The following is a 24,887-nucleotide window of genomic DNA, read 5'->3' on the forward strand; positions in this document are numbered from 1 at the left end:
ACCGACTTACGACAGGGATACGACGCGGTTGTCACCACGGTCGTGTTCAGTAGAACTACTGCTGAAGTTGTCATCTTACCAACACTCTACGTTGATTGGTCGATTCACTTATGACTTACGACTTACGATACAACTCATTGTAGACCAGCCTTTATACATATAATACCACTTAATACGTATAATATTAAGTTATACATATAATAACTATATTATTAAATTACTCCTTATAAGATTAAATTACTCTTTTTCTTCTATTATTTTCAAATCAAATGGTGAAATAAAGAGGCTCAAGAATAAACAAAAAAAATACTCTTACACAAAATAAAAAATAAAATTTTATTTACCACAAAGTTGTTCCGCTGGCGCCCGATGCCTCTCCCAGGCCTACTCCTCCTCTCAGGCTGTCCTCTCGCGTTGTCAGTTCCCTTAATGCGACACTTTGCGCGTCGTTATCTCCTGAAGCATATAAATAAATAATTTGATATTAAATCATTCTTACGCGCATCAAACTTCTTATTCATCATTCAATTAGACATTTATTTCAATAATTATACATTTTTCGAAAAAAATCTTTAGAAAAATAAACACTTATAAAATTTTAAATTACTTCTTTCTTTCTAATTATTATTTTAAAATTATGATAAAATAAAACGGCTCAGGTATAAAAAAAAATAAAAACACTTATTATATAAACCGACCCCAAGCTATCGATCAAGCCTACTTAGAACTTAATCTGTTCACTCGTTATTGAGATCTCAAAATCTCGGATACTCGTGCGTTCGCGTAAAAGAGTCACGGTACGGTCTCGCTTCGCGCGTACTTGGTGCGAGACATTACCGTGTCTCTTGAAAATAAAATTACCTTTATACAAAATAATAAATAATATTTACCACAATGTTGTTTCGCTGGCGCCCGATGCCTCTCCCAGGCCTCCTCCTCCTCTCAGGCTGTCCTCTCGGATTGTCAGCTCCCTCGATGCGACACCTTCCGCGTCGTTATCTCCTGAAGCATTTAAATAGATAATTTGATATTAAATAATTTTTACAGGCATCAAACTTTTTATTTGTCACTCAATTAGATATTTATTTAAATAATTATGCATGCTCCGAAAAAGCTCTTTACAAGAATAAATTTTTATAAAATTTTAAGTTACTCTTCTTTCTCTTTAATTATTATATATCTAAATCATGGTGAAAAATAAAACAATTACTCAAGAACATACAGAAAAGAAGATTACTTTTATATACATTAAAAAATAATATTTACCACATAGTTGTTTCATCGCGCCCGATGCCTCTCCTAGGCCTCCTCCTCCTCTCAGGCTGTCCTCGGGAGTCAGGTTGGATTGACGCTTTCCGCGTTATTTTCTGAAACATTTAAATAAGCGATTTGATTAAAAGGAAATAATCGAAGTTTTCGTATGTAACATAATATATAAAAATCAATTATACTCACCACTTTTTCTCAAACTGTTCCGGTTGTTAATTCCGTAGAACTCCTCCGAGAATCGCGTGGTGGTATTTCTAAAAATCTGTCGTCTTCGAATGGCACTCCCGAAAATGCAACGTTTCTTTTCCTTTTCCTCGATCCTCCTTCAATAAACTTCTCTTTCCCTTTTACTTTATTTTCCTTCTTTAGTCTTCGTTCTTCTATCGCTGCATTGTCTCCTTTTCGCGATGTTTCGTCGAGATATTCTTCTTCATTCATTTGTAACTATGTTTTTCTATAATCCTCTTTCTCAGTCATTATTTTTCCAATTTTTCCTCGACAAACTTTTCGTAACTTTTCCGCTGCAAATCCATCTTCAATACTTCTTTTATCTTGGTCCTCCGTTTACCCTTTTTACATGGCCGTCTCTTCTTTTCTTTCTTGATTTTCTTTCTTCTTGTTTTATTCTTTTCTTCGGTCTTCGTTCTTCTTTCGTTTCGCTGTCTCCTTTATCGTGATGCTTCACCAACAGATTTCTCTTGATTTCTTTTCATGTCTCTCTTACTACGATCTTTCTTCTGGTGTTATCCTTTTTGCTTTATTTGATTCTTCCTAAACAAACTGTTCGTAAGTTAAGCAATTTCTATCTTCAATACTTCTTTCACTTTGGTCGTCCATTTACCATTTTTACATGATCGTTCCTTCTTTTCTTCCTTGATCCTTCTTCGATAAACTTCTCTTTCCTTCACGCTCCATTTTTTCTTCGGTCTTCGTTCTTCCATCATTAAATTGTCTCCACTATTACGATCCTTCTTCGAGATATTCCACTTCATTCCTTTTTAACAATATCCTCATATAATCCTCTTTCTCCGTTATTTTTTCAATTCTTATTCGGTAAACGTTTCGTAAATCCTCCGCTGCAATTTCTATCTTCAATATCTATAATTCTATCTTCTTTTCACCTTGATTTTTCGTTTATTCTTTTCACATGGCAGTTTTTTTTCCCTTCCTTGATGCTCCCTTGACAAGCTTCTCTTCTTTTTGTTCTATTCCTTTCTTCGGTCTTCGGTCTTCTATCGTTGCGTTGTATCCTCTATCGCGATCCTTTTTGCATGGTCATTCCTTCTTTTTTTTCTTGATCCTTTTTCGACAAACTTCTCTTTCTTCTTGTTCTATTTCTTTCTTCTATCTTCGTTCTTGTATCGTTATCTGCGTTGTCTTATTTGTCGCAATGTACTTCATTCCTTTTTAACAATATCCTCATATAATCCTCTTTCTCCGTCGTTATTTTTTCAATTCTTCTTTCCATCCTTGATACTCTTTTGACAAGTTTCTCTTTCTTCTTGTTTTATTCCTTTCTTCGGTCTTGAAAACGTGAAGTAACGACCGATATTGTCCATGGAAAAATCGCCCGCGATAACCGCGTTATCTCGACGCGTTCAGAGCCGGACAACTGACTCGATTTGCTCGATTAAGGACTTAGCCCCGCGTGGCCAGTTGAATAGTGTTCGACAGAGAGAAGAGAGATCCTCGAAAAGTAGAAAGCGAGCTCTCTACAATGTGGATCATCTCCCCTCGCCACCGACACGTCTGGTAGCCACCCTTCCACGCACAGTGAAGTCAAATGATCTGGGCAGTTCTTGTTATGCGATCCCGGCACCTTTCCGCTCAAGGACCACGCACGAGACAGCCGTCACGTCTGAGAACGTGGAAATTGACGCAGTTATGTGCTAATTATTAAAATCGCGCGACGGAATTCCGGATAAGCCGACGACGTCGAACGGCACTCCCGAAAATGCGACGATTTTAAATGTTCGAAAAAGCAACGATTTCGAGCGGCAATCCTGAAAATGCGACGTTCCTTTTCCTCTTCTTCGATCCTCCTTCGATAAATTTCTCTTTTCTTCTTACGTCATTTTCTTTCTTCAGTCTTTGTTCGTCTTTGCATTGTGTCCTCTATCACGATGTTTCATTGAGATGTTCCTCTTTATTCCTTTTTAACGATGTTCTTCTTGTCAATCCTCTTTCTCCGTCGTTATTTTAATTTTTCCTCGACAAACGTAATGTTTTGTCATGGTTCCATCGTAATTTTCGTCTTCGATACTCCTTTCACTTTGGTTCTTTGTTTATCCTCTTACATTGCTTCGTTTCTTTTCTTTTTCCTCGATTTTCCTTGGATAAACTTTTCTATCTTCTTGTTCCATTCTTTTCTTCGGTCTTCGTTCTTCAATCGTTGCATTGTTCTTTCTGTCGCGATGTCTCCCTGAAAGATTCCTCTTGATTCTTTTTTTTAACGTCTTTTCACGATCCTTCTTCTTCCGGATCGTTATTCTCTCTGCCATCTTCGATTTTTCCTGGACAAAGTTCTCATAATTTATTTACCACAATTTCCATCTTCAATACTTCCTTTATCTTAGTCCTCCGTTTATCCTTTTTATATGGCCATTTCTTCTGTTCTTTCTTGATCATCTTTCGATAAATCGCTCTTTCCTTCTCGCTCCATTTTTTCTTCAGTCCTCGTTTTTCTATCATTACATTGTCTCTTCTATCGCGATGCTTCGTCGAGATATTCCATGTCTTCCTTTTTAACGATGTCCTCCTCCTGTTTTCCTCATTCTCCGCCGTAATTTTTTTAATTCTTCTTCGGGAAATTTTTCGTAAGTCCTCCTTCCTTGATTTCCTTTGATAAGCTTTTCTTTCTTTTTGTTCCATTTCTTTCTTCGCTCTTCGTTCTGCTATCGTTGCGTTGTCTCCTCTATCGCGATGCTTCACCGACGTATTCCTCTTGATTCCTTTTTATGTCTTTCTACGATCTCTCTTCTTTTGTTATATTCTTTCTGCCCTCTTCGATTCTTCCTGAATCCAATTACTTTTCGTAATTTCTCTACTGCAATTTCCATCTGCAATACTTCCTTTATGTTGGTTCTTCGTTTATTCTTTTTACATGGCCGTTTCTTCTGTTCTTTCTTGATCATCTTTCGATAAACCTCTTTCTTCTCGCTCCATTTTTTCTTTGGTCTTCGTTCTTCTATCATTACATTGTCTCTTTTCTCTCGCGATATTTCTTTTCATTCCTTTTTAACGATATCGTCCTCTAATCCTTTTTCTCCATTGTTATTTTTTTCAATTCTTTAAAATAACCGATATTTTATGAGACGATCCCGAAACGCGAATTAACGCCCGATTATTTCCGCAATAACCGCGTTATCTCGACGCGTTCAGAGCCGGACAACTGACTCGATTTGCCCGATTAAGGACTTAGCCCCGCGTGGCCAGTTGAATAGTGTTCGACAGAGAGAAGAGAGATCCTCGAAAAGTAGAAAGCGAGCTCTCTACAATGTGGATCATCTCCCCTCGCCACCGACACGTCTGGTAGCCACCCTTCCACGCACAGTGAAGTCAAATGATCTGGGCAGTTCTTGTTATGCGATCCCGGCACCTTTCCGCTCAAGGACCACGCACGAGACAGCCGTCGCGTCTGAGAACGTGGAAATTGACGCAGTTATGTGCTAATTATTAAAATCGCGCGACGGAATTCCGGATAAACCGACGACGTCGAACGGCACTCCCGAAAATGCGACGATTTTAAATGTTCGAAAATGCAACGATTTCGAGCGGCAATCCTGAAAATGCGACGTTCCTTTTCCTCTTCTTCGATCCTCCTTCGATAAATTTCTCTTTTCTTCTTACGTCATTTTCTTTCTTCAGTCTTTGTTCGTCTTTGCATCGTGTCCTCTATCACGATGCTTCGTTGAGATGTTCCTCTTTATTCCCTTTTAACAATGTTCTTCTTGTCAATCCTCTTTCTCCGTCATTATTTTAATTTTTCCTCCGACAAACGTAATGTTTTGTCATGTTTCCATCGCAATTTCCGTCTTCAATACTCCTTTCACTTTGGTTCTTTGTTTCTCCTCTTACATTGTCTCGTTGCTCTCGTTGGTCATGTCCTCCTCCTGTTATCCTCTTTCTCCGCCGTTATTTTTTTAATTCTTCTTCGGGAAATTTTTCGTAAGTCCTCCTTTCTTGATTTTTCTTTGATAAGCTTTTCTTTCTTCTTGTTCCATTCCTTTCTTCGGTCTTCGTTCTTCTATCGTTGCGTTGTTTCCTCTATCGCGATGCTTCACCGACGTATTCCTCTTGATTCCTTTTTATGTCTTTCTACGATCTCTCTTCTTTTGTTATATTCTTTCTGCCCTCTTCGATTCTTCCTGAACAATTATTTTTCGTAATTTCTTTACCGCAATTTCCATCTTCAATACTTCATTTATGTTGGTCCTTCATTTATTCTTTTTACATGGCCGTTTCTTCTGTTCCTTCTTGATCATTTTTCGATAAACCTCTTTCTTCTCGCTCCATTTTTTCATCATTCTTCGTTCTTCTATCATTAAACGGTCTCCACTATTGCGATGCTTCTTCGAGATATTCCACTTCATTCCTTTTTATTGATATCCTCTTGTAATCCTCTTTCTCCGTCGTTATTTTTTCAATTCTTCTTTCCTTCCTTGATACTCTTTTGACAAGCTTCTCTTTCTTCTTGTTCTATTCCTTTCTTCGGTCTTGAAAACGTGAAGTAACGACCGATATTGTCCGTGGAAAAATCGCCCGCGATAACCGCGTTATCTCGACGCGTTCAGAGCCGGACAACTGACTCGATTTGCCCGATTAAGGACTTAGCCCCGCGTGGCCAGTTGAATAGTGTTCGACAGAGAGAAGAGAGATCCTCGAAAAGTAGAAAGCGAGCTCTCTACAATGAGGATCATCTCCCCTCGCCACCGACACGTCTGGTAGCCACCCTTCCACGCACAGTGAAGTCAAATGATCTGGGCAGTTCTTGTTATGCGATCCCGGCACCTTTCCGCTCAAGGACCACGCACGAGACAGCCGTCACGTCTGAGAACGTGGAAATTGACGCAGTTATGTGCTAATTATTAAAATCGCGCGACGGAATTCCAGATAAGCCGACGACTTCAAACGGCACTCCCGAAAATGCGACGATTTTAAATGTTCGAAAATGCAACGATTTCGAGCGGCAATCCCGAAAATGCGACGTTCCTTTTCCTCTTCTTCGATCCTCCTTTGATAAACTTCTCTTTTCTTCGTCATTTTCTTTTCAGTCTTTGTTCGTCTTTACATTGTGTCCTCTATCACGATGTTTCGTTGAGATGTTCCTTTTTATTCCTTTTTAACAATGTTCTTCTTGTCAATCCTCTTTCTCCGTCGTTATTTTAATTTTTCCTCGACAAACGTAATGTTTTGTCATGTTTCCATCGCAATTTCCGTCTTCAATACTCCTTTCACTTTCGTTCTTTGTTTCTCCTCTTACATTGTCTCGTTGCTCTCGTTGGTCATGTCCTCCTCCTGTTATCCTCTTTCTCCGCCGTTATTTTTTAAATTCTTCTTCGGGAAATTTTTCGTAAGTCCTCCTTTCTTGATTTTTCTTTGATAAGCTTTTCTTTCTTCTTGTTCCATTCCTTTCTTCGGTCTTCGTTCTTCTATCGTTGCGTTGTTTCCTCTATCGCGATGCTTCATCGACGTATTCCTCTTGATTCCTTTTTATGTCTTTCTACGATCTTTCTTCTTTTGTTATATTCTTTCTGCCCTCTTCGATTCTTCCTGAACAATTACTTTTCGTAATTTCTCCATCGCAATTTCCATCTTCAATACTTCTTTTATTTAATTTTCTATTTATCCTTTTTGCATGGAGATTTCTTCCTCGCTTCCTTGATCTTCCTTCAACAATCTTCTCTTTCTTCTTATTCCATTTCTTTCTTCGATCTTCGTTCCTCTATCGTTGTATTGTCTCCTCTATCGCGACGCTTCGCCGACAAATTCCTCCTGATTCCTTTTCATGTCTTTCTACGATTTTTCTGCCTCTGGTGTTATGCTTTCTGCTTTATTTAATTCTTTCTCGACAAATTTTTTAATTATTCAACTGTAATTTTTTTTTTATGTAATTTACTTTGCTTTTTTTTTATATCGCCGTTTCTGTTTTTCTTCTGTAATCCTTCTTCGTTAATTTTCTCTTTAATTCTTCTTGTTCCACCATTTCTTTCTTCGATCTTCATTCTTCTATCACTACCTGCGTTGTCTTCTTTATCGCAATGTATCGGCGAAAGATTCTTGTTCATCCTTTTTAGCAATGACAATGCAATTCTCTTTCTTCCCCTTTATTCTTTCTGCTCATTTTGACCCTATATCAATAATTCTTCAAAATTTTTCTTCCTCTATGTCCATCGTCGATGCTGCTTGATTTTTGTTGATGCTGCTTGTATCTCGTTTGTACGTTCCGTCCGTTTCTATCGTTGTTTTTCTTTCTTACTTCGATTCCTCGTCAACAAAATCTTCATAATTTTTCTTACGTAATTTCCATCGTCGATACTGTTATTTCTTGTTTCTTGACGTTGCTTATACTTTATTTGTTCATTTTGTTCTTTATCTCTTGAAACTTCGTTCTTTTATCATTATTATGTCGTTTCTTTATCATCTTGTCAATAAATTCTTCTTAACCCTTTTTTCACAATTTTTTCTTCGATCTTGCATCTCCCAACCCAATAGTGTATGTAAAGTACATTTTTCAAATTTTTTCTCTTGAATTTGTTTTCTCTTATTTCTTTGAATGATAATCCAAAGGCTGAAAATAAAAGCTGAAAATAAAGGCTGAAAATAAAGGCTGATAATAAATGCTGAAAATAATGAGACGCCTCCCTTTTTTCCGGGGGCATCTCTTTCATTAATTTAATTATATTATATTACATTACATGTTACCAACTTGTTAATATTATAATTTTATTACTGTGTTTTATAAAACTTTATACCGAGAGAAAAGGACCCATTTTTACCGGACATCGTTGCAATTAAATGTACTTTGGCTAAACTTGGCCTAGATTTTTCTTAAAAAATTAAGTTACACTTTCAATTTTATAGCCAAACTTTCATCCGATAAAAATGGGACCTGTAAAGGCCCTCCACCACCCCCGCCGATTCCAATCAGCGGTCCTCATTTCCCTAGATATAAGCTTTATATTTTTTGTTTTTACTTTTTTTATACAATTCCTATTTTTTACACAAGTCTATGCCAAAATCTAATACATGTAAAAAAACAATATAACAATACAAAATTACATAGGTAGTATAAGATAAAATTGTGTACATATAAAATATCTTATTAATTCCGGATTACACAAAAACGTTGGAAATGTGTATCTATATTAACACATCATCCGTAATTTATAGCAATATAACTCAAGAGTATTGATAAATGACATCTATAGTTATGCAATATTTATTATCAATTATAAATTTAAAATTATGTAACTTACAAAATTTTACGTAACGCAAGCAACCGCACTCAGAAAATTATTAAACAAATTTACAATTACCCTTCTTCAATCATGGAAAAAAATATTTCCAATACTGGCATGTTTGACGATATTTTGGAAAAAAGAATTTTGTAGTAAATATTATTGCGCGAAAATTCAAGCAAAACTTCGAGTTAAGCCAATGATCAAATAAGATAAATCACGATCGAACATTTGGCAATAAATCGATCCACAATACTTGCGATACCTAATTGTGATATTCGTAATTTCTATAATATATCACTGATACACAATGCAAGTCCTCCATACTTATTTTTATTTTACGCGATAATGAATATAACTTCAGAAGCATCAAGCGTTTACGTACGTGTCTCTTATGTCCATTTCTACCAATGTAGATTAACTTTAATCGCGGTTTAACTTACTTTTTATCTTTCTCTAGTTTTTAAAATTAGAGAAAGATAAAAGGTAAGTTAAACCAAGATCAACGTTAATCTGCATTAATAATACACATATTTATTTAGAATTAGATATTTTTACTTAATTTAAATTAAAAAATTTAATTCTAAAAAAATATGTGTATTATATTAAGTAAATAAGCTATTGACAGCAATCTAAATAAATATTTTTTTGGATCTAAATATTTTTTTCTTAGTGAAGAAATTGCGACAATGACCGTTTTTGCCACGTTTAAGGAAGGATAACAAACTCAACAATTTGGCCAGATCAAGGCCCCTTCGCCGAGTGGCACGCTGGTTAGCAACCAACGCAAAAAAGAACGATCTTTATGGTGACGAGCGACCTGAGTCTTGCTTCTTATCACTCTCCTTAAGATCGACCTGCGAAGGATAGTTAAGCGATCCGTCAAATATCGGCGCTCCCGCTGCAGGAGGAAATTAAATTTTGTATCTCCCGGGCTGCTTCCGATAGTAGTGATTTCAGCAGCGAGTCAATAACATTTACCGTTTTTTAACAATATAATTATACAATTCCCGAATATTTATTTTAATCGATATTTATCATATTGTAATATGCGAAATCAAAATTCGTGCAAGAAAATATAATATTCTCCCATTATTACAAGATACATATAACTTTCTATTAAAAAATACATGGATAGAACAGTTGTTTTATATGGAAAAGAGTGATTACAAACGAGTACATTTAAGAATAATGAAATACATGCGCCTTCATCTTCTTTAATATATGCGGGTACAAATAATTCCGGGGTACCAACTCAATTCGAGACGAGTCGAACCCGATAATAGATTCTGAAAAATTTTATATAGAAGTATTTTAAAATATATGTCTTATCATTTACCAATTTTTTTATTATGTTTAAATTCAACTTATCGATACTTCATAATCTAATATCAGGGTACCCATTCGACTTGTATCGAATTTTTTAAGTATCCGCACATTTTTTTATTACATTCATAGATGTATGACAAAGAAAAACTTTAAATCTTTTCTAAAAATTAAAATAAAAATAAAAATTTATAGAATAAAATGTCACCGTTTGCGCATGTATTTTATTATAAAAACATCTAAACTATTTAAATACTTAAAAATTAATCTTTACGATTTAAATCAGCTAATACCCATGCCCGGGTGGAAATGTGTCTGGGCGATCCAAGTTTCTATTTTGGGCCCCGTGGGGAATGTCGTGGCACGCCCGTATCGGAAATCTAGCCAGGCGCTGCCTAGTATTTCATCTAGGCGCTAGACAGAATTGTGCGGGGGTGCCAAGATGGGAAATCCAGCCGGGGGCTAGCTAGCGCCCGGCCAGTGAGGCAGGATCATAATAGTCATATTTAACATAAGTAATATTATTAAATAATATCTAAGTAAAATGTAAAATTATTCAACATTTCATAAAGTTATTCGACGCTATCATTTCGGCGCTTAGCCGCGGGCGACGACAGCGTCTCTATCTCACGTCTCGCGTGCCATCTGCCATGTAATAGTGGTTATGGTTAGTGGTTAAGAAGCCATTGTTGCATTGTTCGCATTTCGTTTCGCGCGTGAGTTGAGTTGAGGCCGCAGGGGAAAGGGGGAAGTGATCCGCGCAGTTCCTTTCCTTGGTGCCCTCCGACGCGACGGCTCCGACGACCGCCGCCCGCGTCGTGAGTAGTCGCTCTTTCCCCCCGCGTGATCCGCGGCGCCGTTCAGACCGCTTCCGCGCGCGCGAGGATACGTAGCCGGGCCGAGCGGACTCGCGGCGTCATCGGCGACCCCGCGCGCGATTGTCGCGACGACCGGGCGACGTAGGTGCCGCGCGTCGGAACGTGCACGCGGACACGGCGGCACGTAGGTGTTGCGCATCTGCTTTGTCCGCGCGACCGCGTGCCGCATACCGCGTGCGCCACGCGCGTTCTTCTCGGGGAACGGAAGACTGCCTCCCCCTCGCTCGGGTGACGTGTGCCGGGTCGCGGAAACGGATCCCCGTCGCGCTTTCTTCGCCGCCGAGACTGCCGAGAGACGGAATTTGGGCCTAACGTACCTAGGGCATCCCGAGTTCGCGGAAATATCAAAAGATAGACAAAGAAGTTCACAAGCTATTAAACCTTGGGGTGTATCTCCACCTGTTATTGATAGATTCAAAGGTAAGTACTTCTATTGTAAATACTGCATGACTGCGATTTTCCGTGCTTACTTCTCTCACCTTATATATGTATGCAAAATTACAGGTTGTCAGTCAAGAAAATGATCATTGTATATGGTACGGAGTATGTTACACGGATGCAGCTATGCACAAAAAAGTATTGTCCTTACGATGGACCACCGAAGCCATTGAATTCTGAAGGACAAAAATTGTTGGCTAAGCATTGTCCACATTTGTTGGTGGATGATGGCAAAGGAATTAATACCTGCTGCGATACAACTCAGCTTGCTACGTTAGACTCAAATATCAAGCTTGCGTCAAATTTTCTAAAAAGATGCCCTAGTTGCTTAGATAATTTAGTGAAACATTTTTGCGATTTTACATGCGCTGTTAACCAAAGCAAATTTATCAACATTACGGAGAAAGGCGAAGCAAATGGTAATTATTATATTTCATCATTTAATATGTTTAAGATTTAATATTTTATGTTTATAACATTTTGATACGTATTTTACTATTTTGAATCTCTTTCCAGGTGTAGAATATATTAACGGGATAGGTGTATATATAACAAATAAATATCTTGACGGCACGTTTAACTCGTGCAATAAGGTGTCAGTGCCGAGTACGGGGCAGTTAGCATTGGATTTAATGTGCGGAGAATGGGGTGCAAGTAGATGTACTCCTTTGAAATGGTTTCACTATATGGGTGATGCGGAGAATAATGTTCATGTACCTTTCCAAATCACATATGTGAATACTAACAAATCTGTCGGATCATTTGTGCCATTAGACCTTCCAATCTCACACCATGCAGTACGGCGCTAAACGTAAATAGTGAAGAACCAACGTGAAATGAAAGACTTGCTCGAAGCATCCGGAGTGATTAAAGACGGCGTTGGCGCAAATAATAATCAATAATTTACTGATAAATATAATATCTGCTTTCCAATGGGTACAAAAGACGATTAAATGCATTTCAAGAAATGTTAAAAACCAACGACATTTGCCGTCACGATTTTGTAAGTTTTTGTTACTTTTAATTTTATTACTTTTTCTATACATTTTTTCTATATATTTTTTAATGTTTAGAAGGCTTTCTTATATTTTTTTGTCGATCGACAATTAAATATTAGTAAAAGTGTCACAAATATAATCAAAAAATTAGTGACAAGGGAGCTTGCATTAATATGTACAGCACAAAAAAAAATTGATGCCAAAATTGTCCTAAAAGACACTCCGATCTGCGACTGCATATTGGTAAGAAATACAATTTTTCTCTATATTACTATTATTAGTAATTATTCTATGTTAATTTAGAGATAAGAGTTTTTATACATAATAATTAATATATTATATGTTGTATATATCCATGTTAATGCTTAATACTTTTTCAATGTAATAATACTTTCCGATATCTTATTGCGTAACAAAAAGCGAAAAAAATGCAACATTTGACGGCATCAATATTTTAACGATATTTTACCAGGACTTGGATTACCTATCTTTATTAATCGATATATACTGTACGCATTATGCACATAAATAAATAATTGATACATATATCCAATATCGCATTATCTTGAAACACGTGCATTCGCAGTACAGCTTTTTGGATTCGCATAAGTGATATTTGCAATTTGCACTTCGTATGATTACGTCGAGAAAAAGATATCACACGTATAGGGCCGTGACCAATTATCATCTTATCGGACATCTGTCAGTGCTGTCGAAACTCATGCCCAATATTTCGTGCAAAAATGTATCAACACCATACAATTTATAAATACGAAATATCACATCTACAGTATACCTATAGAAAATATGCCATATTGATTACACTGCGTCACTTTAGTTGAAAAGTTCAAACGTCAAAGCTATTCTGAATATTTCTGGCATATTCTATTTTAAAAAGTATAAATTGCATCAAACAATATTTATACACACAAAAACTAAATAAATAAAGTAAATCGACTTTTAAAAACTTTGCTATCTTAGTTGTGTGTGTGTATGTGTATATTATAATTAATAAATGTAATTACGTATATAAACCATATTATAAAACATATACATATATGTTAGAACGTAACGCAGTTTTATTGAAGAATTATAATTTTGCTGACGTAATAAACGTCGGCATAACTTCCGCCAATTCACACGATTTACATCGTTGCTAGTATCTACCGGAAAATTACGCGCCAACGGCAAAAGTATGGAAAGATTGTCGACTACTTTCGCCGAGCAGCCAGTGAGATTTCCATAATGCGCGTTTCAACGGAAGAATTAAACTTGATTTTATCGTGTCGCTGGCACTTGCGACTGGTGCCGAGAGAGGCTAATTGAAGTTAATATCATATGGATTAACCGATGCAGTTATTCGGGTTTCGGTGTCACTCGGCATCACGTCAAATTATTTGTTAAATCACATACGAGTTCAAGTTGCGCGGAATTTATTAATATACAACTGAAACACAACAATGCGCGCGTCATTTATTCCTAGATTTTTCCAACATTTTAGAAATCATATGTTATTAATATCAAAATATTGTATTGGTATTTTACTCATATAAAAATATTTCCATTATTTTTATTGGAGTACATTCAAAATGCCATTTATTTACGTAAAATACCTATAGTACATATTTAATTTTCATTGATTTTTACATAAATTTCCGGATAATACTCATCATATAATATATATCGATCACATTTTTTGTTACCAATTAATTCGACTAATAATAAGTTTGCTGAAGTGAGTTAGCTTTTTTAGCATAAATGTTATAAATCATAAATCATTATAAATTAAAATGTGAATACTATTTTAAATGCACTCATACATTTTAATTATTGTACAAAGTTTAGGACTTTGAAATCCGATCGTTCTAGAAATGCAAAATACGCAAATCTTGCCTGCGCAAGAGAGAAATAAAATGTATATTACTGTTTAAATTAATCAAAATTGTATTCCCAATAAATAAAATATTACACGCATAGTTATTAAACTTTAGCACTGAAATTTTAGCTCTTGTCAAAATGCACTTTTGTTTTCCAATATTTAAAAAAATTATACTCTATTACAAATATATTTTATTATATATTTCTAATGATGAAATAATCGATCAAAATTTCTCGTTAAGTTATGCGAAAGATATAATAAATATTATATTAATTTTTACGTAAAAATATTTTTTAAACAGTTACAATACTTTAAACTTAATTTTTATAGCACTGCATTAACAGAAGTACACTTATAGGTAAATACCACGCTGCTACGTAAATAAATTATTTTAATAACGTATTGTAGATAGATTAATAAATCCAAGATCCCCCCTAATATCCAGATCACAGTAGTTTCAGACCTAAGAAATTAAAGTTAACCGTAGAACACCGTGTATGTGTACACATACTGATATTATTTTTCCGTTATTAATATTTATATTTAACTTTGCTTTTCAGCTTATGTATAATGACGTATTGTACATATACATAAATACTGCGCAGGATATAAGCTATTATAAAATAAAATGCACGAGATTTAAATTTTTAATGATTTACACGCATTATTTTTCAGTTACATACACGTTGGCTACTCTGTACAAAAAAATAATTTATAAAAAGCAGATCTTTAAGTTTATTTCTATTTATTCGTATTATTTTTAATAGAAAACGTGAAATGCGTAAAACAGTGTGTCATCAAATTCATTAATACAAATTTCGTCCGTAAAACAAAAAGTAAATAAATAAACTCACACTGTGAATCAATAGGCATCATAAAAAAAAGCAACAATAAGATTCAATAATTTCGAGTTTCGATTTTATATGACTTCTTAAAAACGGAAACATTACGTTGTGTAACGAATTTAGATGAAATTCACACACACTCGGTATTTGCAAAATCAAATAAATAAACGAAAGACTTTGACATATAAGCATATATATATTTACAGTTTTTCAAATAATTGTTCAGTCAAAATATTTATAATATAAAAGTTCTTAATTACTATGGATTACGTGTGTTCACGGAAATCGTCTGACTTCATTTTGGACTTTCATCTGTATACTTAAGTCGCTCGTGAAAAATTTATCACATTTGATATCACTAGCTTGACATCACATTGACAGCTTTCCCTGTCAATAATAAATAAAATAATCCAACTAGAGCGTGTAAACACGTGATTGAGTATTTCTCGTCAGGTACTCTTTACACAGCTAAAAAATCAATAGTCAGCTTCTGGATAGATGATTTTTCCAAAGAGCAAATTTGTTACAGAAATATATCAAGAAAATAAATTGGGATATTCATTAAACTTGAAAAAAAAAAAACAGAATTTCCAGAATTATAAAATGTTTCATTTCGGGATTTATTAAATCTCATGTGGCATGCGCCTTTCGATTTATCTTTCTACATCATCAGCTATAATTTTAAAAGAATTGTGCAAAAGTATATATCATCAAAGCGAGGCATATAAATTAATTAGCACAAGAAAGCGACGTATAATAAAAAATAAAGTGCTGCGCGAGGAAACCGTATATACATATAGACTCACGCGTACAATCATGAGTTAAAAGGCCGTATAAAACATATCGTGTCTTGAATAAGTAAACATATCGAAGCACTACGCGAGCTCGGTGCATATGCACTTAAGAAAAGAGATTCAAATCCTATTCGAACATATCGAATAGCTTCTTGTAAAAGCGTCTCTTATTTAGACACAAAAATCGAACAATATATAAATATACGAATATCAATGATTATATGTATATAATCAATTTTTATTATTACAAAATTCAGTTTGTAGTCCGCGTATACTAAAATATGTCTGCAGTCTACAGTTGTTTTATATGAACTAGAAACTAAATATCTTATCGCAAACCGGATATTTTTAATTATCACATACACTCATAAAAATGCACAAGTTTTTTGACATTTACATATAAATGTAAAAATGTCAAATATGATTATAAAATCGTAAAATATGATTATAAAATAAATTATAAGAATGCAAGTCTGCATACTTAACAAGTCTGTATACTAAAAATGTAAACTAAGCGAAGCAAGAATTGTACTTTAATGTTAATTATAAGCAAAATTATAATAGGTCGAAATACCCAATTTCCATGTTTTTTTGCATGTTTATGGCGGTATAAAATTAACTTTTTCCATGTTTCTTGTCAATTAAAAATTAAAATTCAGCGAGCAAAATAAAGGAATATATATAAATGTACAAATTTCTATTATTTTTCATTTAGGTTAATAAAATTATAACTCGTGTGTATATATAACAAAATGCTCTTTGTATTCATTTTTTTTTACGCAATAAACCGCTATTGATTTCTTTCAATATCTTCCAATTTTCCGTATTCTATTACCAAGTAACTACACATTTAATGTTTAGTTCTATTTATTTTTTAGTTCTAATATTACATTTTCTTGAATTGCATTACAAAATAAACATAAAATATAAACAATTAACAAATTTACTTATTTAGCTTCCATAATGTACAGTACAAATTTGGAACTGACAGAATTCATCGAAATTCAAAGAAATCCTTCACGGTACGACACATAAATATCGAATAAACGCAATATTATAATAAATATATCCTTTACATGTATAGTTATCTTTACATAATATTATTCATATCGAAACTTCAAATTCCATACAAATGCCAAGGATTTAAAATTTATTTTCTGTGCCAGATTTCATAAACTGGTACTTATATATATTAATATGATTAAATGATTTCTTATCTTTTCCACAGTCTGGTATATATACATATATCATTAATTTTATCATAAGAAAAAAAGAGAGAACTTTTTGTTGCTTATACGATGCGACAATGACAAAGAATTCGAATACGCGTGTAACTCAAATTCTGGTGTAAATACCCGGTTTCACTTTGTATAAACTGTTTTGTATTTTAGGTTTATAATAAACAATTGTTTTTTACTTATATGGCTCGTTTTTTAAACTTTATTTAGAATGTAACTGAAAATAACGGTGAAATTAATTGTGTAATAGATGATTAGAGATAAGCGTGCATAAATTTACAAGGAGCTGTTATTTTGTAAGCTATACTATACTTATAATGTTAAGAAGGCAAAAAATAATCTTCCATTTAAAGCAATGCCTTGCAGAAACAGTTCAGCGAGTTCATCTTACTATGATATCATACGGTTTACTATCGTTCTAACGCAAATGCGAGATTATCGCTATACGACTTGTCGTAATTCGTTGCGGGAGATGACGCTATTACGATAAAGAGAACAGATCCAAATCTGACACAACACAATTACTGTTAAGAAAAGTAATGATACTAATTATCAATTTTTAAAAATCTAGGTTTTTTATTTAATTAAATCGAGCTACTACGTACTAATTATGAAATTAAATAAATAATTTATAAATAATTTCAATGATATAGAAACGTGCACAGACCAATTCCAATTAGCCTGAAATTTGTCGAGCGATTTCAAGCATAGTTTCACGAGGAAGCAACCAAAAGCCTTAAAATAAAGTTCCATTAAAGAGAAATTAAAGTGGTTTTCCTCTACAAAAAATGTCTGTGTACGTAACACCATAGTTGCACCAGCTTATTAGTAAACGTGACTCGTAGAAATGATTTTCAAGTTCGGCAGCGAACGTGTATTTTTAGCGTGATAGATCGCGCGCGCGAGACAGAAATATAATAATGCATGAATCATCGATCCCAAGATACGACTAGCCGACTTTGTTTCCGAAGATCTTGATCTTCGTCCCGCGAATCTTAATCGTCGCCGGCTGTGTTCTGACACGAAACGTCGCGTACTTAAAAGAAACATTCCAGAAGAATTCGCGTGTCGTCAGGAGTCATCCAATGACAAAGATGGCACGTGATTTTTCGTGACAAAGACATTTAACCAAGAACGATGCATGATCAACATGAGAGCAAGAAAGGAGAAATCGAGCATGCGATACACGATGCATGTGACGCGGATTATAGTGCGTGATTACTATGCACAAACAACCAGTCGGACGGATACAGAGAGTACTAATGATTTTCCGAACGGCTGGGTGCTGCATGCCATTGTCATTTCCGATTCTGGATTTAATTGCATATCGCTGGAAAGGAAAAATTTTTGCACGTTGATAGATCGGGGAACTTGAGATATATATGATTCATAATTCGCTTCCGGAACAACCCAAATATATATCTTCATTCCACGCGTGATATTATCACATTCCCCTTTTAGTAATCCAGGATCGAAAGTTGCTTCTCCAATAAATTTTCACACTTAAGGGGTCTCATATATTTCGGTCACGGATATATTCGGAATTTGTCGAAACACGCGGAATGCATATCTCATTCCACGGGAATTTCCTTCCGCTGTAGAATTTCCCAGTAAGGTGGTCATCACGAAAGCCACTTTCTCAAATTTTACTCACTACATTATGATATATGATTTTGACTTCTTACAATAGACTTGAACTTCAACGCTAAAAATAATGACATGTGAATAGATATGGTAATGACACTAGAGAAGTATCACTTTGAAACGTAAATTGGATTATGCAATGTTACTACGAAATCGATCACCAGAGAACGTTCCTCGCAGGGTCGGGTTTTAGAGCAAGAAATTATAATTGCGTAAATGTATTTTTTTAAATAATGTTTACGTAGCTCGAAAGAGCTGACGATTGAAATTGAGTAAGAAGTGTTGCATTTATTGCTGATTACTTTAAAGTTTTCTACGAAAATAATAATTATATAAGTACAAATAAGGGAGATAAAATTATATATATAATTATATCTTAAATATATATAATTAAATGTAATTATATATATAATCTATATATAATTATACAAATAAATTTTTTTTTACATTCTGTTTTTGTTCATCATAAATAGTATAGAAAAGCACAGTTTTTCATAGCAAATAAAAAAATTCGATTACAGAGAAGTTTAAATTCCACTAACAATAAGTAATAAACATATTAATTACAAATATTATTACTCGGTCGTTAGATTCTGTACAATTATTAAATAAAATATATAACCGAAGCATAAACAATTAATAGAGAAGTTTATAATATTGATAATGCGAAAAGTTACAAACGGTATAAGAAACAAATCTCGTTAATATCTAAATATATATATGTATTAAATATTTGTAATGAGAAAAACATATAAAGAGTCAAAGAAACTTGTACTTTGTAATTTGTATTTTGTTCTTGTTGATCTTGTTTAACAATTATACAGTTATTATATCTATAACAATATAACATCTGGATAATTTAATTCTCATATCGATAAAATAGCTTTTTCTCTACGAGATGATTTTAAAAACGTGATACTATCGGAACGAGAATAATTCTACGTCTCAAAATATATACAAAATGATAGAATCAGTTATATTTTCGCATAACGTCTCGTTTCCTAGAAAATCAAATTGAGAAATTAAAAATATCTCCGCGCTTTTCAAGCTCAAACCTTCACACTTCAATCATGATTTATAACTTACAAGTTATTAAGTCTGCCTCGATAGTGACTATTAACATGTAAACAAACAACAGAATATTCCATTAAAAACAGAAAATAATTTTAAAAAATGATTTAAGGAACAGAAGTAAAACTATATGTATGTAGATTATTGAGGTCTGCAGTTTTATATTTTCTCAAGAATGTTCTTTTCTATATGCTTATCTTAAAGGACTGCATCAGCTGCAAGAGTTTTTCCAACCGCGCGATCCCTGCATTTACGATATACAAGGGGAAAAAATGCCTCTAATCTATTTCGCACAATTACACGCTTCACTGGCGAGCATTCCAAACAAGCTATCGCTCTCGATACTTGTATCAGGTCGGCGAACTGTCTCGCGAGGATAACCTTCTGACGCTCATAAAGTATCGGCACTTAAAAGCAATTAGTCACAGTTGTAACTTTTATGATCGATGCATGCAATGCTCACGTGATGGGCACGCATCACTCAACGGTTTCGTGAGAGGTGCTCGATGTATGCATTAATGATGATATCGGTCGCGCTATCAATCGATTAATCAAGCGCGGCACGTGTCGCTCTTTGGACAGATCGCAAAATTGCGAACGATGCTCGCGATTTCGCGAATCCGATTAAGACAACTTCTCCTGCGTCCTTTTGTTTCGCGTGTCGCGCATTTTGCCGGGCTCGCGGCCGGTGTGGAAATATATCGCGATAATTAAGATGCGATCGCGAGTGCTGGCAAAACATTCGCTTAAAGCGTCATTCCTGCATGCATAAATATTACTTTTCGCAATCCAATCTACGTGAATTCGGCTATCGCGAAATTGAAAAAATGGTATCACTTTCTCGTGGCGTGTTTCGATTAGGTAAGGGGACCTTTGAGTCCTCTTCCTGATAAGATATGAAACGAAAACCAGTTATCTATTTTTGGACAAGTGTCTCGGTAAATATTTACGATGTGTGTGTACAAATCTCGGAATCTGAAAATGTTTATAAAAATTTCGGGGTTTATAGTGCAAAGTACTTGCAAAATGCGTGTAAATGCAAATATAAAAGTAAAATTTAAGTGTTGCCATCAAAATATGTATTGAATAACTTTTCATAAATATTTATTTGTGTGATTTCTATACGACGGAAATATCCCACTAATATGCATAAGAAATAGTTTTATCTATTCGTATATGTCTGAATAGTTTTGCGATTACAACTTCTGTAAACAAAAGCGCTCATTTCGATTTGCATATAACCTTCATTATTATTCAAGTTCAATTTTTTTTCTCGGAAATAGAATACGAAAAAAAAAATATTCGCTCATTTTATGTATAGATCGTATGTAGTAATTTTAACATAAAAGGAAAATACAAATATTTAAAAAGGATGCAGAAAACTTCTTTTCTTTTCTTGATCTTACAATCAATATTCTACAGTTGCTCGAAATATTTTAAAATTTTATATGAAAATGTGCAAAAGAGAGACAGATTTCTTTCAGTAATCTATTCTTCAGCAATTCTCCAGTAATCTATTTTATAATTGAAAGCGAGAAACTCACGGATACGGTTCTATGACAAACTTTAGTTCCGTCACGCAAGCATAAAAGAATAAAAAGCGCTTTTTTGCGCTCTTTTGTAAGAAGTATCATACATTAGCTTGTCTTCCCCTTGTCGAAGCGTTTGCTTTTTACGTCGTTTACACGCTTACATTTTACAATGGCATAATCGCAAATAAAGAGACATAAAGATTGAACTTTGAACACCGTAATAGAATGCGCGAAGAACATAAAAATCGCATCAATTCACGATATGTCGACAAAAGTGCCTCTCTTCCTTGGTACATTTGCATTATATAACGAGCGTAATGGCGCGAGCGAATCGTCTAGAGGTAATTTTGCAACGTAACAAATCAAGCGTGAAAGGGAGAATCTCTTCCTCTAGTACTGTTACGACACTATCGTTCTTTTAATAAAAAGAATTACAGAATCTTTAAAGAATTTCTATTAAAAAATCAGCCGAGAATTCATAAAAGAATGATAGACAAAATAAAAATCAAGAATTGAACGTAATTTCTCGATATATATAATATATACCTATCGTATATATATATATATATATATATATATCTTTTTGTTTAAAAATATCAGATATTTTTTAAACTTATTTCCTGATAATATTTGCATCATCAAAGCAATCGAAAAATATTCTTCTTAAAATCTTTTGCTTAAAACTTATGTGAAAACGAATAATTAATTCCATCAATAACATAAATTTATCAGGTCAGATATTGGTTTCATGCAAGACACTCTTTTTAGAGTCACTTTTATTGATTTGCACAAAAAAAATGGCATGAAATTTTTTTATGGCAAGAGCAAAATGTATAATTACATATACGATTCAGCTTTTATCGATTTTGTTCAAACTAACTCAATCGGCTTTACGCAATTACAGAATTCGGCTTTGATTATGTCCAAGAAAAGTAAAGCGATGTAATTACAATCACAAAAGATCTTTCATTAATATATATTATACACTTATATAATATATTATATAAAATTAATAAGTTATTTATTAACAATTAATATATGTATATGCATATTACTCATATATGTTACATTATTATATATGTATTAATAATATATGTAATGCACAATATATATTAATACATACATATATATTATTTATATGCTAATATAAATATAATGTAGGAATAATTCTCGAGAATGTTACAGTGATTCCTGATAACTGTGTTGTACATAAGAATTCGTAAGAAATTATTTTTCATTAAAATACTTTACTTTATATTAAACAATATCCTGATTTCATTAAATTTTCTTAATCTTAAAGTGCGCAACTTTACATGTATGCAAAGCGACTTTTCGATGCTCCGGCCTCCGTGTACTTTCCCTTATGAAGTTTGTACTGAAAACGCGCAGATTTACATACTATCTGTAAAGGACCTTCTCTGGTCCTTCTAGTCCTTTTTCTCTTCTGAATGGAAAGTCCCAGAAAGTCATTTTATTTATTGAAAAAAAATACTCAAAACTACTCAAAATGCTATACTATAAATGCTACTATAATGCTGCTATAAAAAATTACGCATTTAAGGGTTAAAGCCATTTAATCACTGAGGTTACAATAATAAAAATAATGAAATTTTTATCAATGTATTTAACGTCATTGAAGTTACGCTGGGTAACTTCTGCGTCGCGTGGGCGTTACGGTAAGCGTACGATAACGACATTCGTATAGCCGGTGAGTTACGACATCGGTATTTCAAGTTCGCCAAAACATACGATTGTTTGACCTTTCCGAAAGCCTGACAATGAAACCGCCTCGAAGAAATTCGAGATTCAAAACGCAAGAAAAACTGCCTTCATTTTCTTATTAACGGTATAATAAACACGATAAGTGTCTATACATTATCTATCTGAATAGTACTATTTATACAAGCATACAATTTTTACAGTTACCTATAAGATTTTAAAGAACCAATATATAAATGTATATTCACAGATATAAAAATATAGAGCATGCTGTAATATTTTATTTCATAATTCATAATACGTAGCATAATCATACAACGGGAACAGAAGAGTTAACAAAATTAATTAAATTTAAAATGTGGATTAAATATAATAAATATGCTAAAAAGCATATGCATGCATATAGGAATATGCGATATTTGCATTATAATATATTTTATAATCTGCTTTCGGTGAATACACGATTAATAATTTTTTTCAACGCGCATTTCTTCTTTCTTAATAATCTTTCAATATAAATAACAAAAAAAAATGATTAAAAATGCTAATATATATGTAAATCTGCAAGCAAAATTCCAGAAATAACGTATCTTAAATCGAAATTATATTTTAAGTATCAAATATTGTCTGATTTGTTTTGAGTAAAATCCGAAAACAATCCGAGATTTTTAATCTAAATGCATTAGTATAGATTATAATTTAGATTACATTTAATAAATGCGGTACAGATACATTTACAAAAATATAATTTCCATAAATTTACATATCGGTTTTTACAAGGAAGTCGGGTAGACTTTTATCACGTGATTGCTATGTGATATTCAACAGACTGCGACAACAAATGTTATCAAATTATCAATGAACATCCTGCTCACGGCGTGGTCACGTGCAATACGATCAGAAAAAGAAAACTTTGACCCAGACTCCTCAGCGCCAATCGCGTATTACTAATAAACCGGCTTTAATCAACGAATAAATATTTCTGACAACAAGCACTAAACGACTTGGACTCGTCGTGATTTTGCGTGCGTTCAGGGCATTACATATTTTCGTTTTTCGTTATTCGTTATTCGTTATTACAAGATAACGCAGTGGCGGCGAAGCCACGGCAATGGTGTCACGGGTAAAGTCACAGCTAATGCCAGACTTTCTACAGACGATGACCAAGACCGAAAGGCGGGGACGTGCTTCGCGTAAAATTGCGCCGGCGATTCTTTCCAAATTCACTCCTGCGAGTGCTACTTTGCGCCTCGATGCGCACGTGACGGCTTCTTTCGCCAATCATTCCTTTCGCGGCCAATTCTTTTGTAAACAGCAGCAATCACACCCGTGGGAAACACACAATTCTGAATAATAAAATTGCGAAATGTACACGTATGCACGTGCGTATATTTCAGTGCACGTGTATATAATTGCACAGGTAGCTTAAAAAAAATGTTAACACTTACGTGGGAGTAATTTTTTTACAGGAACAGAACTGATAACACAAGCTATCATATCAATAATAAGCGTATTATGTCTTCAAAAAATTCCCACTTGTTCATCATTAAGATGCAAGATCCCCGACAGAGAATTGCAAATGTGATTGCAATACCTAAAGAAATATGGCCTCAGAAGTCTGGAGACCATCTGAAAACCATCTGGAGAAGATTCCAAGAATGTGTTGACAATAGTAAACAAGTGGTGACTCTTTGAAGACAAAAGACATTTGTTGCTATGATATCTTATGTTATGTTATCATTTCTGTTTCTCTAAAAAAGTTACTTCTGTTTAAGTGTAAACATTTTTTTAAACAT

General features: G+C 34.0%; 2 long non-coding RNA genes across 3 annotated transcripts in view; one reads left to right on the forward strand and one right to left on the reverse strand.

Annotated features, from left to right (window-relative positions):
- Nucleotides 1–9,302, reverse strand: part of LOC139768345 (uncharacterized) — a 107,996-nt gene extending 98,694 nt beyond the window's left edge. Inside the window, exons 1-4 of one of the 2 annotated variants that reach the window (XR_011717337.1) lie at nt 1,456–9,302; nt 1,267–1,367; nt 891–1,002; nt 345–456 (exon numbers count right to left, since the gene is read on the reverse strand). This is a non-coding gene — a long non-coding RNA (uncharacterized lncRNA). The remainder of the gene's footprint in view (nt 1–344; nt 457–890; nt 1,003–1,266; nt 1,368–1,455) is intronic. The other variant, XR_011717338.1, reaches the window with a different exon arrangement.
- Nucleotides 9,303–10,668: 1,366 nt separating this feature from the next.
- Nucleotides 10,669–12,602, forward strand: LOC139768344 (uncharacterized). Its single transcript, XR_011717336.1, has 4 exons — nt 10,669–11,353; nt 11,438–11,790; nt 11,888–12,374; nt 12,445–12,602. It is a non-coding gene; the product is annotated as an uncharacterized lncRNA (long non-coding RNA).
- The last annotated feature ends 12,285 nt before the right edge of the window (nt 12,603–24,887 follow it).

Source organism: Temnothorax nylanderi, unplaced genomic scaffold, assembly GCF_030848795.1.
Source record: "Temnothorax nylanderi isolate EJ_2023f unplaced genomic scaffold, tnyl_v1.0 TNYL_tig0015_pilon, whole genome shotgun sequence".
NCBI classification, from domain to species: Eukaryota; Metazoa; Arthropoda; class Insecta; order Hymenoptera; family Formicidae; genus Temnothorax; species Temnothorax nylanderi.